The following is a 15202-nucleotide window of genomic DNA, read 5'->3' as shown; positions in this document are numbered from 1 at the left end:
CTTTTCAGTAGCAAACTACAGTAAATACATATATAAGTTGTGGTACTAGCTCCAACTCGGTTTTACAGTTAAAACTGCAGGAACTTCAAACCGGCACTTGGAAAAAGGCTGAGATACCACAATAATATTTTCTCATGCAACCTGTTCCATTTGTGCTGGGTGAACGAACGTCTCTCCACATGTTCATTTCTGAAAGATAAGTGTGTGTGACAGCCGTTCTTCACCTAGCTTCTTGGGAACACAAAGTTTCCTTTCATGTGCCAACTACATTCCATACTTATATATGGGGAGGTACGAGCTCCAACTGGATTTTACAGTGAAAACTACAGGAAATTCAAACAGGCACTGGGAAACAGACAGAGAAACCAGAGTAAAATTTCACCTACAACCATTTCCATTTGTGCTAGATGAACGAATGTCTCTCCACATGCTCAGTTCTGAGAGGTAAGTGTGTGTGAAAGCCGTCCTTCACCTTGCTTGTTGGGAACACAAAGTTTCTTTTCAGTTGCCAACACCTCTCCATACATATATATGGGGAGGTACTAGCTCCAACTCGGTTTTACAGTGAAAACTGCAGGATCTTCAAACCGGCACTGGGAAACAGACTGAGAAACCAGAGTCAAATTTTACCTTGCAAACCGTTCCATTTTTGCTACATGAACGAACCTCTCTCAACATGCACAGATCTGAGAATTTAGTGTGTGTTAAAGCCTTAATTCACCTTGCTTTTTAGGAAAACAAACTTCCTTTTAAATTGCAAACTACACTCCATAAATATATATGGGGAGGTACTAGCTCCAACTCGGTTTTACTGTGAAAACTGCAGGGACTTCAATCCGCCACTAGGAAACACACTGAGAAACCACACTAAAAGTTTCTCTTGCAACTGTTCCAATTGTGCTGGATGAAAGAAAGTCTCTCCACATGCTCAGTTCTGAGAGATAAGTGTGTGTGAAAGCCGTTCTTCACCTAGCTTGTTGGGAACACAAAGTTTCTTTTAATTTGCAAAATACACTCCATACATATATATGGGGAGGTACTAGCTCCAACTCGGTTTTTCAGTGAAAACTGCAGGAACTTTAAACTGACACTAGGAAACAGACTGAGAAACCACAGAAAAGTTTTCCCTGCAAACCATTCCCTTTGTGCTAGATGAATGTACGTCTCTACACATGCTCATTTATGATATATAATTGTGTGTGAAATAAGTCTTTCACCAATCTTGTTAGGAACACCAAGTTTCTTTTCAGAAGCAAACTACACTAAATTCATAATTATGTTGAGGTACTCGCTCCAACTTGATTTTACATTGAAAACTGTAGGAAATTCAAACAGGCACTGGGAAACACACTGAGAAACCAGAGTAAAATTTCTCCTGCAAACTTTTCCATTTGTAATAGATGAACGAACGTCTCTCCACATGCTCAGTTCTGAGAGATAAGTGTGCCTGAAAGCCTTCCTTCACTGGCTTCTTGTGAACATAAAGTTTCTTTTAAGTTGAAAAATACACTCCATAGTTATATATGTGCTGGTACTAGTTCCAACTCGGTTTTAAAGTGAAAACTGCAGGAAATTCAAATCGCCACTAGGAAAAATTCTGAGAAACCACAGTAAAATTTTCCCTGCAACTAGATCCTTATATGCTGGATGAAAGAACGTCTCTACACATGCTCAGTCCTGATATATATGTGTGTTTTGTAAGCCGTCCTTCAAATAGCTTGTTAGGGACACCAAGTTCTTTTCAGTAGCAAACTACAGTAAATACTTATATATGTTGCGGTACTAGCTCCAAATCGGTTTTACAGTGAAAACTGCAGGAACTTCAAACCGGCACTTGGAAAAAGGCTGAGATACCACAATAAAATTTTCTCTTGCAACCCGTTCCATTTGGGCTGCATGAAAGAACGTCTTTCCACATGTTCATTTCTGAAAGATATGTGTGTGTGAAAGCCGTTCTTCACCTAGCTTGTTGGGAACACAAAGTTTCTTTTCTGTTGCAAACTACACTCCATACATATATATGGGGAGGTAATAGCTCCAAATCTGTTTTACAGTGAAAACTGCAGGAAGTATAAACAAGCACTGGGAAACAGACTGAGAAAGCAGAGTAAAATTTCTCCTGCAAAGTTTTCCATTTGTGCTAGGTGAACGAACGTCTCTCAAGATGAAAGATCTGAGAATTTAGTGTGTGTTAAAGCCTTAATTCACCTTGCTTGTTAGGAAACCAAACTTCCTTTTAAGTTGCAAAAGACACTCCATACATATAAATGGGGAGGTTCTAGCTCCAACTCGGTTTTTCAGTGAAAACTGCAGTAACTTCAAACCGGCACTTGGAAACAGACTGAGATACCACAATAATATTTTCTCCTGCAACCCGTTCCATTTGTGCTGGATGAACGAACGTCTCTCAAGATGCAAATATCTGAGAATTTAGTGTGTGAGAAAGCCGTTATACAACTAGCTTGTTGGGAACACAAACTTCGTTTTAAGTTGCAAACTACACTCCATAAAATTATAAGGGGAGGTACTAGCTCCAACTCGGATTTACAGTGAAAACTGCAGGAACTTATAACCGGCACTAGGAAACAGACTGAGAAACCAGAGTAAAATTTTCCCCTGCAACCCGTTCCCTTACTGCTAGATGAACGAACGTCTCTCCACATGCTCAGTTCTGAGAGATAAGAGTGTGTGAAAGCCGTCCTTCACTAGCTTCTTGGGAACACAAAGATTTCCTCAGTTGCAAAATACACACCATACATATATATGGGGAGGTACTAGGTCCAACTCGGTTTTACAGTGAAAACTGCAGGAACTTCAAACCGGCACAAGGAAACAGACTGAGAAACCACAGTAAAAGTTTCCCCTTCAAGCGTTCCCTTTGTGCTAGATGAATGAACGTCTCTCCACATAATCTGTTCTGATATATAAGTGTGTGTGAAAGCGGTCCTTCACAAAAATTGTTAGGAACACCAAGTTTCTTTTCAGTAGCAAACTACACTAAATTCATATATATGTTGAGGTACTATCTCCAACTCGGTTTTACAGTGAAAACTTCAGGAACTTCAAACCGGCACTGGGAAACAGACTGAGAAACCAGAGTAAAATTCCTCCTGCAACATTTTCCATTTGTGATAGATGAACAAACGTCTCCCAACATGCTCAGTTCTGAGAGATAAGTGTGTGTGAAAGCCGTCCTTCCCTAGCTTCTTGGGAACACAAAGATTTTCTTAGTTGCAAAATACACACCATACATATATATGGGGAGTTACATGGTCCAACTCGGTTTTACAGTGAAAACTGCAGGAACATCAAACCGGCACAAGGAAACAGACTGAGAAACCACACTAAAAGTTTCCCCTGCAAGCGTTCCCTTTGTGCTAGATGAATGAACGTCTCTCCACATAATCAGTTCTGATATATAAGTGTGTGTGAAAGCCGTCCTTCGCAAAGATTGTAAGGAATACCTAGTTTCTTTTCAGTAGCAAACTACACTAAATTCATATATATGTTGAGGTACTATCTCCAACTCGGTTTTACAGTGAAAACTGCAGGAACTTCAAAACGGTACTGGGAAACACACTGAGAAACCAGAGTAAAATTTCTCCTGCAAACTTTTCCATTTGTAATAGATGAACGAACGTCTCTCCACATGCTCAGTTCTGAGAGATAAGTGTGTGTGAAAGCCGTCCTTCACCTAGCTTGTTGGGAACACAAAGTTTCTTTTAATTTGCAAAATACACTCCATACATATATATGGGGAGGTACTAGCTCCAACTCGTTTTTTCAGTGAAAACTGCAGGAACTTTAAACCGACACTAGGAAACAGACTGAGAAACCACAGAAAAGTTTTCCCTGCAAACCATTCCCATTGTGCTAGATGAATGTACGTCTCTACACATGCTCAGTTTTTATATATAATTGTGTGTGAAAGAAGACTTTCACATAGCTTGTTAGGAACACCAAGTTTCTTTTAAGAAGCAAACTACACTAAATTCATAACTATGTTGAGGTACTCGCTCCAACTTGGTTTTACAGTGAAAACTGCAGGAAATTCAAACAGGCACTGGGAAACAGACTGAGAAACCAGAGTCAAATTTTATCTTGCAAACCGTTACATTTTTGCTACATGAACGAACCTCTCTCAAAATGCACAGATCTGAGAATGTATTTTGTGTTAAATCCTTAATTCACCTTGCTTGTTAGGAAAACAAACTTCCTTTTAAGTTGAAAACAACACTGCATACATATAAATTGGGAGGTACTAGCTCCAACTCGGTTTTACAGTGAAAATTGCAGGAACTTCAAACCGGCACTAGGATAGAGACTGAGAAACGAGAATAAAGGTTTCTACTGCAACACGTTCCCATAGTGCTAGATGAAAGAACGTCTCTCCACATGCTCAGTTCTGAGAGATAAGAGTGTGTGAAAACCGTCCTTCACGAGCTTCTTGGGAACACAAAAATTTTCTCAGCTGCAAACTACACACCATACATATATATGGGGAGGTACATGGTCCAACTCGGTTTTACAGTGTTAACTGCAGGAACTTCAAACCGGCACAAGGAAACAGACTGAGAAACCACAGTAAAAGTTTCCCCTGCTAGAGTTCCCTTTGTGCTAGATGAATGAACGTCTCTCCACAGAATCAGTTCTAATATATAAGTGTGTGTGAAAGCCGTCCTTCACAAAGATTGTTAGGAACACCAAGTTTCTTTTAAGTAGCAAACTACACTGAATTCATATATATGTTGAGGTACAATCTCCAACTCGGTTTTACAGTGAAAACTGCAGGAACTTCAACCCGGCACTGGGAAACACACTGAGAAACCAGAGTAAAATTTCTCCTGCAAATTTTTCCATTTGTAATAGATGAACGAACGTCTCTCCACATGCTCAGTTCTGAGAGATAAATGTGTGTGAAAGCCGTCCTTCACTAGCTTCTTGTGAACATAAAGTTTCTTTTAAGTTGAAAAATACACTCCATAGATATATATGTGCTGGTACTAGCTCCAACTCGGTTTTAAAGTGAAAACTGCAGGAACTTCAAACCGCCACTAGGAAAAAGTCTTAGAAACCACAGTAAAATTTTCCCTGCAACTAGATCCTTTTGTGCTGGATGAAAGAACGTCTCTACACATGCTCAGTTCTGATATGTAAGTGTGTTTGAAAGCCGTCCTTCAACTAGCTTGTTAGGAACACCAAGGTACTTTTCAGTAGCAAACTACACTAAATACAAGTATATGTTGTGGTACTAGCTCCAACTCGGTTTTACAGTTAAAACTGCAGGAACTTCAAACCGGCACTTGGAAAAAAGCTGAGATACCACAATAATATTTTCTCCTGCAACATTTTCCATTTGTGCTGGGTGAACGAATGTCTCTCCACATGCTCAGTTCTGAGAGATAAGTGTGTGTGAAAGCCTTCCTTTACTAGCTTGATGGGAATACAAAGTTTCTTTTCAGTTGCAAACACCTCTCCATACATCTATATGGGGAAGTACTAGCTCCAACTCGGTTTTACAGTGAAAACTGCAGGAACTTCAAAACGGCACTAGGAAACAGACTGAGAAACCAGAATAAAAGTTTCTACTGCAACCCGTTCTTTAGTGCTAGATGAACGGACGTCTATACACAGGCTCAGTTCTGAGAGATAATTGTGTATTTAATCCGTCCTTAAGCTAGCTTTTTGGGAACGCAAAGTTTCTTTTCAATTGCAAACTAGACACCAAACATATATATGGGGAGGTACTAGCTCCAACTCGTTTTTTCAGTGAAAACTGCAGGAACTTCTAACCGACACTAGGAAACAGACTGAGAAACCAGAGTCAAATTTTATCTTGCAACCTTTTCCATTTGTGATAGATGAACAAACGTCTCCCAACATGCTCAGTTCTGAGAGATAAGTGTGTGTGAAAGCCGTCCTTCCCTAGCTTCTTGGGAACACAAAGATTTTCTTAGTTGCAAAATACACACCATACATATATATGGGGAGTTACATGGTCCAACTCGGTTTTACAGTGAAAACTGCAGGAACATCAAACCGGCACAAGGAAACAGACTGAGAAACCACACTAAAAGTTTCCCCTGCTAGCGTTCCCTTTGTGCTAGATGAATGAACGTCTCTCCACATAATCAGTTCTGATATATAAGTGTGTGTGAAAGCCGTCCTTCGCAAAGATTGTAAGGAATACCTAGTTTCTTTTCAGTAGCAAACTACACTAAATTCATATATATGTTGAGGTACTATCTCCAACTCGGTTTTACAGTGAAAACTGCAGGAACTTCAAAACGGTACTGGGAAACACACTGAGAAACCAGAGTAAAATTTCTCCTGCAAACTTTTCCATTTGTAATAGATGAACGAACGTCTCTCCACATGCTCAGTTCTGAGAGATAAGTGTGTGTGAAAGCCGTCCTTCACCTAGCTTGTTGGGAACACAAAGTTTCTTTTAATTTGCAAAATACACTCCATACATATATATGGGGAGGTACTAGCTCCAACTCGTTTTTTCAGTGAAAACTGCAGGAACTTTAAACCGACACTAGGAAACAGACTGAGAAACCACAGAAAAGTTTTCCCTGCAAACCATTCCCATTGTGCTAGATGAATGTACGTCTCTACACATGCTCAGTTTTTATATATAATTGTGTGTGAAAGAAGACTTTCACATAGCTTGTTAGGAACACCAAGTTTCTTTTAAGAAGCAAACTACACTAAATTCATAACTATGTTGAGGTACTCGCTCCAACTTGGTTTTACAGTGAAAACTGCAGGAAATTCAAACAGGCACTGGGAAACAGACTGAGAAACCAGAGTCAAATTTTATCTTGCAAACCGTTACATTTTTGCTACATGAACGAACCTCTCTCAAAATGCACAGATCTGAGAATGTATTTTGTGTTAAAGCCTTAATTCACCTTGCTTGTTAGGAAAACAAACTTCCTTTTAAGTTGAAAACAACACTGCATACATATAAATTGGGAGGTACTAGCTCCAACTCGGTTTTACAGTGAAAATTGCAGGAACTTCAAACCGGCACTAGGATAGAGACTGAGAAACGAGAATAAAGGTTTCTACTGCAACACGTTCCCATAGTGCTAGATGAAAGAACGTCTCTCCACATGCTCAGTTCTGAGAGATAAGAGTGTGTGAAAACCGTCCTTCACGAGCTTCTTGGGAACACAAAAATTTTCTCAGCTGCAAACTACACACCATACATATATATGGGGAGGTACATGGTCCAACTCGGTTTTACAGTGTTAACTGCAGGAACTTCAAACCGGCACAAGGAAACAGACTGAGAAACCACAGTAAAAGTTTCCCCTGCTAGAGTTCCCTTTGTGCTAGATGAATGAACGTCTCTCCACAGAATCAGTTCTAATATATAAGTGTGTGTGAAAGCCGTCCTTCACAAAGATTGTTAGGAACACCAAGTTTCTTTTAAGTAGCAAACTACACTGAATTCATATATATGTTGAGGTACAATCTCCAACTCGGTTTTACAGTGAAAACTGCAGGAACTTCAACCCGGCACTGGGAAACACACTGAGAAACCAGAGTAAAATTTCTCCTGCAAATTTTTCCATTTGTAATAGATGAACGAACGTCTCTCCACATGCTCAGTTCTGAGAGATAAATGTGTGTGAAAGCCGTCCTTCACTAGCTTCTTGTGAACATAAAGTTTCTTTTAAGTTGAAAAATACACTCCATAGATATATATGTGCTGGTACTAGCTCCAACTCGGTTTTAAAGTGAAAACTGCAGGAACTTCAAACCGCCACTAGGAAAAAGTCTTAGAAACCACAGTAAAATTTTCCCTGCAACTAGATCCTTTTGTGCTGGATGAAAGAACGTCTCTACACATGCTCAGTTCTGATATGTAAGTGTGTTTGAAAGCCGTCCTTCAACTAGCTTGTTAGGAACACCAAGGTACTTTTCAGTAGCAAACTACACTAAATACAAGTATATGTTGTGGTACTAGCTCCAACTCGGTTTTACAGTTAAAACTGCAGGAACTTCAAACCGGCACTTGGAAAAAAGCTGAGATACCACAATAATATTTTCTCCTGCAACATTTTCCATTTGTGCTGGGTGAACGAATGTCTCTCCACATGCTCAGTTCTGAGAGATAAGTGTGTGTGAAAGCCTTCCTTTACTAGCTTGATGGGAATACAAAGTTTCTTTTCAGTTGCAAACACCTCTCCATACATCTATATGGGGAAGTACTAGCTCCAACTCGGTTTTACAGTGAAAACTGCAGGAACTTCAAAACGGCACTAGGAAACAGACTGAGAAACCAGAATAAAAGTTTCTACTGCAACCCGTTCTTTAGTGCTAGATGAACGGACGTCTATACACAGGCTCAGTTCTGAGAGATAATTGTGTATTTAATCCGTCCTTAAGCTAGCTTTTTGGGAACGCAAAGTTTCTTTTCAATTGCAAACTAGACACCAAACATATATATGGGGAGGTACTAGCTCCAACTCGTTTTTTCAGTGAAAACTGCAGGAACTTCTAACCGACACTAGGAAACAGACTGAGAAACCAGAGTCAAATTTTATCTTGCAAACCGTTCCATTTTTGCTAGATGAACGAAACTCTCTCAAGATGCAAAGATCTGAGAATTTAGTGTGTATTAAAGCCTTCATTCACCTTGCATTTTAGGAAAACACACTTCCTATAAGTTGCAAACTACACTCCATACATATAAATGGGGAGGTACTAGCTCCAACTCGATTTTACACTGAAAACTGCAGGATCTTCAAACCGTAACTAGGAAACAGACTGAGAAACCACAATAAAATTTTCTCCTGTAACCCGTTCCATTTGTGCTGGATGAACGAACATTTCTTCACATGCTCAGTTCTGAGAGATAAGAGTGTGTGAAAGCCGTCCTTCACTAGCTTCTTGGGAACACAAAGATTTTCTCAGTTGCAAACTACACACCATACATATATATGGGGAGGTACTTGGTCCAACTCGGTTTTACAGTGAAAACTGCAGGAACTTCAAACCGGCACAAGGAAACAGACAGAAAAACCACAGTAAAAGTTTCCCCTTCAAGCTTTCTCTTTGTGCTAGATGAATGAACGTCTCTCCACATAATCAGTTCTGATATATAAGTGTGTGTGAAAGCCGTCCTTCACAAAGATTGTTAGGAACACCAAGTTTCTTTTCAGTAGCAAACTACACTGAATTAATATATATGTTGAGGTACAATCTCCAACTCGGTTTTACAGTGAAAACTGCAGGAAATTCAAACAGGCACTGGGAAACAGACTGAGAAACCAGAGTCAAATTTTATCTTGCAAACCGTTCCATTTTTGCTACATGAACGAATCTCTCTCAAAATGCACAGATCTGAGAATGAATTGTGTGTTAAAGCCTTAATTCACCTTGCTTGTTAGGAAAACAAACTTCCTTTTAAGTTGCAAACAACACTGCATACATATAAATTGGGAGGTGCTAGCTCCAACTCGGTTTTACAGTGAAAATTGCAGGAACTTCAAACCGGCACTAGGATAGAGACTGACAAACGAGAATAGAATTTCTACAGCAACACGTTCCCATAGTGCTAGATGAACGAACGTCTCTCCACATGCTCAGTTCTGAGAGATAAGTGTGTGTGACAGCCTTCCTTCACTAGCTTCTTGTGAACATAAAGTTTCTTTTAAGTTGCAGTATACACTCCATAGATATATATGTGCTGGTACAAGCTCCAACTCGGTTTTACATTGAAAACTGCAGGAACTTCAACCCGGCACTGGGAAACACACTGAGAAACCAGAGTAAAATTTCTCCTGCAACCTTTTCCATTTGTAATAGATGAACGAACGTCTCTCCACATGCTCAGTTCTGAGAGATAAATGTGTGTGAAAGCCGTCCTTCACTAGCTTCTTGTGAACATAAAGTTTCTTTTAATTTGAAAAATACACTCCATAGATATATATGTGCTGGTACTAGCTCCAACTCGGTTTTAAAGTGAAAACTGCAGGAACTTCAAACCGCCACTAGGAAAAATTCTGAGAAACCACAGTAAAATTTTCCCTGCAACTAGATCATTTTGTGCTGGATGAAAGAACGTCTCTACACATGCTCAGTTCTGATATATAAGTGTGTTTGAAAGCCGCCCTTCATCTAGCTTGTTAGGAACACCAAGGATCTTTTCAGTAGCAAACTACACTAAATACATATATATGTTGTGGTACTAGCTCCAACTCGGTTTTACAGTGAAAACTGCAGGAACTTCTAACCGGCACTTGGAAAAAGGCTGAGATACCACAATAATATTTTCTCCTGCAACCTGTTCCATTTGTGCTGGGTGAACGAAAGTCTCTCCACATGTTCATTTCTGAAAGATAAGTGTGTGTGAAAGCCGTATTTCACCTAGCTTCTTGGGAACACAAAGTTCCCTTTCATGTGACAAATACACTCCATATATATATATGGGGAGGTACGAGCTCCAACTCGGTTTTACAGTGAAAACTGCAGAAAATTCAAACAGGCACTGGGAAACAGACTGAGAAACCAGAGTAAAATTACCCTGCAAACTTTTCCATTTGTACTAGATGAACGAATGTCTCTCCACATGCTCAGTTTTGAGAGATAAGTGTGTGTGAAAGCCTTCCTTTACTAGCTTGATGGGAATACAAAGTTTCATTTCAGTTGCAATATCCACTCCATGTATATATATGGGGAGATACTAGCTCGAACTCGGTTTGACAGTGAAAACTGCAGGAACTTCAAACCGTAACTAGGAAACAGACTGAGAATCCACAATAAAATTTTCTCCTGTAAACCATTCCATTTGTGCTGTATGAACGAAAGTCTCTCCACATGTTCAGTTCTGAGAGATATGTGTGTGTGAAAGCCGTCCTTCACCTAGCTTCTTGGGTATACAATGTTTCTTTTCAGTTGCAAACTACATTCCATACATATATATGGGGAGGTATTTTCTCCAACTCTGTTTTACACTGAAAAATGCAGAAACTTCAAACCATGACTAGGAAACAGACTGAGAAACCACAGTAAATGTTTCCACTGCAAACATTTCCGTTTGCGCTAGATGAATGAGCGTCTCTCCACATGCTCATTTCTGATATATAAGAGTGCGTGAAAGCCGAACTTCACATCGCTTGTTAGGAACACCAACTTTCTTTCAGTAGCAAACTACACTAAATTCATATATATGTTGAGGTACTAGCTCCAACTCGGTTTAACAGTGAAAACTGCAGGAAATTCAAACAGGCACTGGGAAACAGACTGAGAAACCAGTGTAAATTTCTCCTGCAACCTTTTCCATTTGTGCTAGATGAACGAATGTCTCTCCACATGCTCAGTTCTGAGAGATAAGTCTGTGTGAAAGCCTGCCTTTACTAGCTTGATGGGAATACAAAGTTTCTTTACAGTTGAAAACTCCACTCCATATATATATATATGGGAAGGTACTAGATCCAACTCGCTTTTACAGTGAAAACTGCAGGAACTTCAAAACGGCACTAGGAAAAAACTGAGAAACCAGAATAAAAGTTTCTACTGCAAACCGTTCCTTTAGTGCTAGATGAACGGACGTCTCTACACAGGCTCAGTTCTGAGAGATAAGTGTGTATTTAATCCGTCCTTAACATAGCTTTTTGGGAACGCATAGTTTCTTTTCAATTGCAAACTAGACACCAAACATATATATGGGGAGGTACTAGCTCCAACTCGTTTTTTCAGTGAAAACTGCAGGAACTTCTAACCGACACTAGGAAACAGACTGAGAATCCAGAGTCAAATTTTATCTTGGAAACCGTTCCATTTTTTCTAGATGAACGAACGTCTCTCAAGATGCAAATATCTGAGAAATTAGTGTGTATTAAAGCCTTCATTCACCTTGCTTTTTAGGAAAACAAACTTCCTTTTAAATTGCAAACTACACTCCATAAAAATATATGGGGAGGTACTAGCCCCAACTTGGTTTTACTGTGAAAACTGCAGGGACTTCAATCCGCCACTAGGAAACACACTGAGAAACAACACTATAAGTTTCCCTTGCAACCGTTCCAATTGTGCTGGATGAAAGAAAGTCTCTCCACATGCTCAGTTCTGAGAGATAAGTGTGTGTGAAAGCCGTCCTTCACCTAGCTTGTTGGGAACACAAAGTTTCTTTTAATTTGCAAAATACACTCCATACATATATATGGGGATGTACTAGCTCCAACTCGGTTTTTCAGTGAAAACTGCAGGAACTTTAAACCGACACTAGGAAACAGACTGAGAAACCACAGAAAAGTTTTCCCTGCAAACCACTTTGTGCTAGATGAATGAACGTCCCTACACATGCTCAGTTATGATATATAATTGTTTGTGTAAGATGTCTTTCACATAGCTTGTTAGGAAAACCAAGTTCCTTTTCAGAAGCAAACTACACTAAATTCATAATTATGTTGAGGTACTCGCTCCAACTTGGTTTTACAGTAAAAACTGCAGGAAATTCAAACAGGCACTGGGAAACAGACTGAGAAACCAGAGTCAAATTTTATCTTGCAAACCGTTCCATTTTTGCTACATGAACGAACCTCTCTCAAAATGCACAGATCTGAGAATGTATTGTGTGTTAAAGCCTTAATTCACCTTGCTTGTTAGGAAAACAAACTTCCTTTTAAGTTGCAAACAACACTGCATACATATAAATTGGGAGGTACTAGCTCCAACTCGGTTTTACAGTGAAAATTGCAGGAACTTCAAACCGGCACTAGGATAGAGACTGAGAAACGAGAATAAAAGTTTCTACTGCAACCTGTTCCCATAGTGCTAGATGAAAGAACGTCTCTCCACATGCTCAGTTCTGAGAGATAAGAGTGTTTGAAAGCCGTCCTTCACGAGCTTCTTGGGAACACAAAGATTTTCTCAGCTGCAAACTACACACCATACATATATATGGGGAGGTACTTGGTCCAACTCGGTTTTACAGTGATAACGGCAGGAACTTCAACACGGCACTGGGAAACAGAGTGAGAAACCAGAGTAAAATTTCTCCTGCAAACTTTTCCATTTGTAATAGATGAACGAACGTCTCTCCACATGCTCAGTTCTGAGAGATAAGTGTGTGTGAAAGCCTTCCTTCACTAGCTTCTTGTGAACATAAAGTTTCTTTTAAGTTGAAAAATACACTCCATAGATATATATGTGCTGGTACTAGCTCCAACTCGGTTTTAAAGTGAAAACTGCAGGAACTTCAAACCGCCACTAGGAAAAAGTCTGAGAAACCACAGTAAAATTTTCCCTGCAGCTAGATCCTTTTGTGCTGGATGAAAGAACATCTCTACACATGCTCAGTTCTGATATATAAGTGTGTTTGAAAGCCGTCCTTCAACTAGCTTGTTAGGAACACCAAGGTCCTTTTCAGTAGCAAACTACACTAAATACATGTATATGTTGTGGTACTAGCTCCAACTCGGTTTTACAGTTAAAACTGCAGGAACTTCAAACCGGCACTTGAAAAAAAGCTGAGATACCACAATAATATTTTCTCCTGCAACCTGTTCCATTTGTGCTGGGTGAACGAACGTCTCTCCACATGTTCATTTCTGAAAGATAAGTGTGTGTGAAAGCCGTTCTTCACCTAGCTTCTTGGGAACACAAAGTTTCCTTTCATGTGCCAACTACATTCCATACATATATATGGGGAGGTACGAGCTCCAACTCGATTTTACAGTGAAAACTACAGGAAATTCAAACAGGCACTGGGAAACAGACAGAGAAACCAGAGTAAAATTTCACTTGCAACCATTTCCATTTGTGCTAGATGAACGAATGTCTTTCCACATGCTCAGTTCTGAGAGATAAGTGTGTGTGAAAGCCTTCCTTTACTAGCTTGATGGGAATACAAAGTTTCATTTCAGTTGCAAACCCCACTCCATATATATATTTGGGGAGGTACTAGCTCCAACTCGGTTTTACAGTGAAAACTGCAGGAACTTCAAACCGGCACTAGGAAACACACTGAGAATCCACAAAAATATTTTCCCCTGTAACCCGTTCCATTTGTGCTGGATGAACGAACATTTCTCCACATGCTCCGTTCTGAGAGATAAGTGTGTGTGAAAGCCGTCCTTCAACTTGCTTGTTGGGAACACAAAGTTTCTTTTCAGTTGCAAACACCTCTCCATACATATATATGGGGAGGTACTAGCTCCAACTCGGTTTTACAATGAAAACTGCAGGAACTTCTAACCGGCACTAGGAAACAGACTGAGAAACCAGAGTAAAATTTTCCCCTGCAACCCGTTCCCTTAGTGCTAGATGAACGAACGTCTCTCCACATGCTCAGTTCTGAGATATAAGAGTGTGTGACAGCCGTCCTTCACTAGCTTCTTGGGAACACAAAGATTTTCTCAGTTGCAAACTACACACCATTCATATATATGGGGAGGTACTTGGTCCAACTCGGTTTTACAGTGAAAACTGCAGGAACTTCAAACCGGCACAAGGAAACAGACTGAAAAACCACAGTAAAAGTTTCCCCTTCAAGCGTTCCCTTTGTGCTAGATGAATGAACGTCTCTCCACATAATCAGTTCTGATATATAAGTGTGTGTGAAAGCCGTCCTTCACAAATACTGTTAGGAACACCAAGTTTCTTTTCAGTAGCAAACTACACTAAATTCATATATATGTTGAGGTACAATCTCCAACTCGGTTTTACAGTGAAAACTGCAGGAACTTCAAACCGGCACTGGGGAACAGACTGAGAAACCAGAGTCAAATTTTACCTTGCAAAACGTTCCATTTTTGCTACATGAACGAAACTCTCTCAACATGTACAGATCTCAGAATTTAGTGTGTGTTAAAGCCTTAATTCACCTTGCTTTTTAGGAAAACAAACTTCCTTTTAAATTGCAAACTACACTCCTTAAGTATATATGGGGAGGTACTAGCTCCAACTCGGTTTTACTGTGAAAACTGCAGGGACTTCAGTCCGCCACTAGGAAACACACTGAGAAACCACACTAAAAGTTTCCCTTGCAACCGTTCCAATTGTGCTGGATGAAAGAAAGTCTCTCCAAATGCTCAGTTCTGAGAGATAAGTGTGTGTGAAAGCCGTTCTTCACCTAGCTTGTTGGGAACACAATGTTTCTTTTAATTTGCAAAATACACTCCATACATATATATGGGGAGGTACTAGCTCCAACTCGGTTTTTCAGTGAAAACTGCAGGAA

The sequence above is a fragment of the Camelus ferus genome, chromosome 36 (assembly GCF_009834535.1).
Source record: "Camelus ferus isolate YT-003-E chromosome 36, BCGSAC_Cfer_1.0, whole genome shotgun sequence".
NCBI classification, from domain to species: Eukaryota; Metazoa; Chordata; class Mammalia; order Artiodactyla; family Camelidae; genus Camelus; species Camelus ferus.
This window is presented reverse-complemented; position numbering follows the sequence as displayed.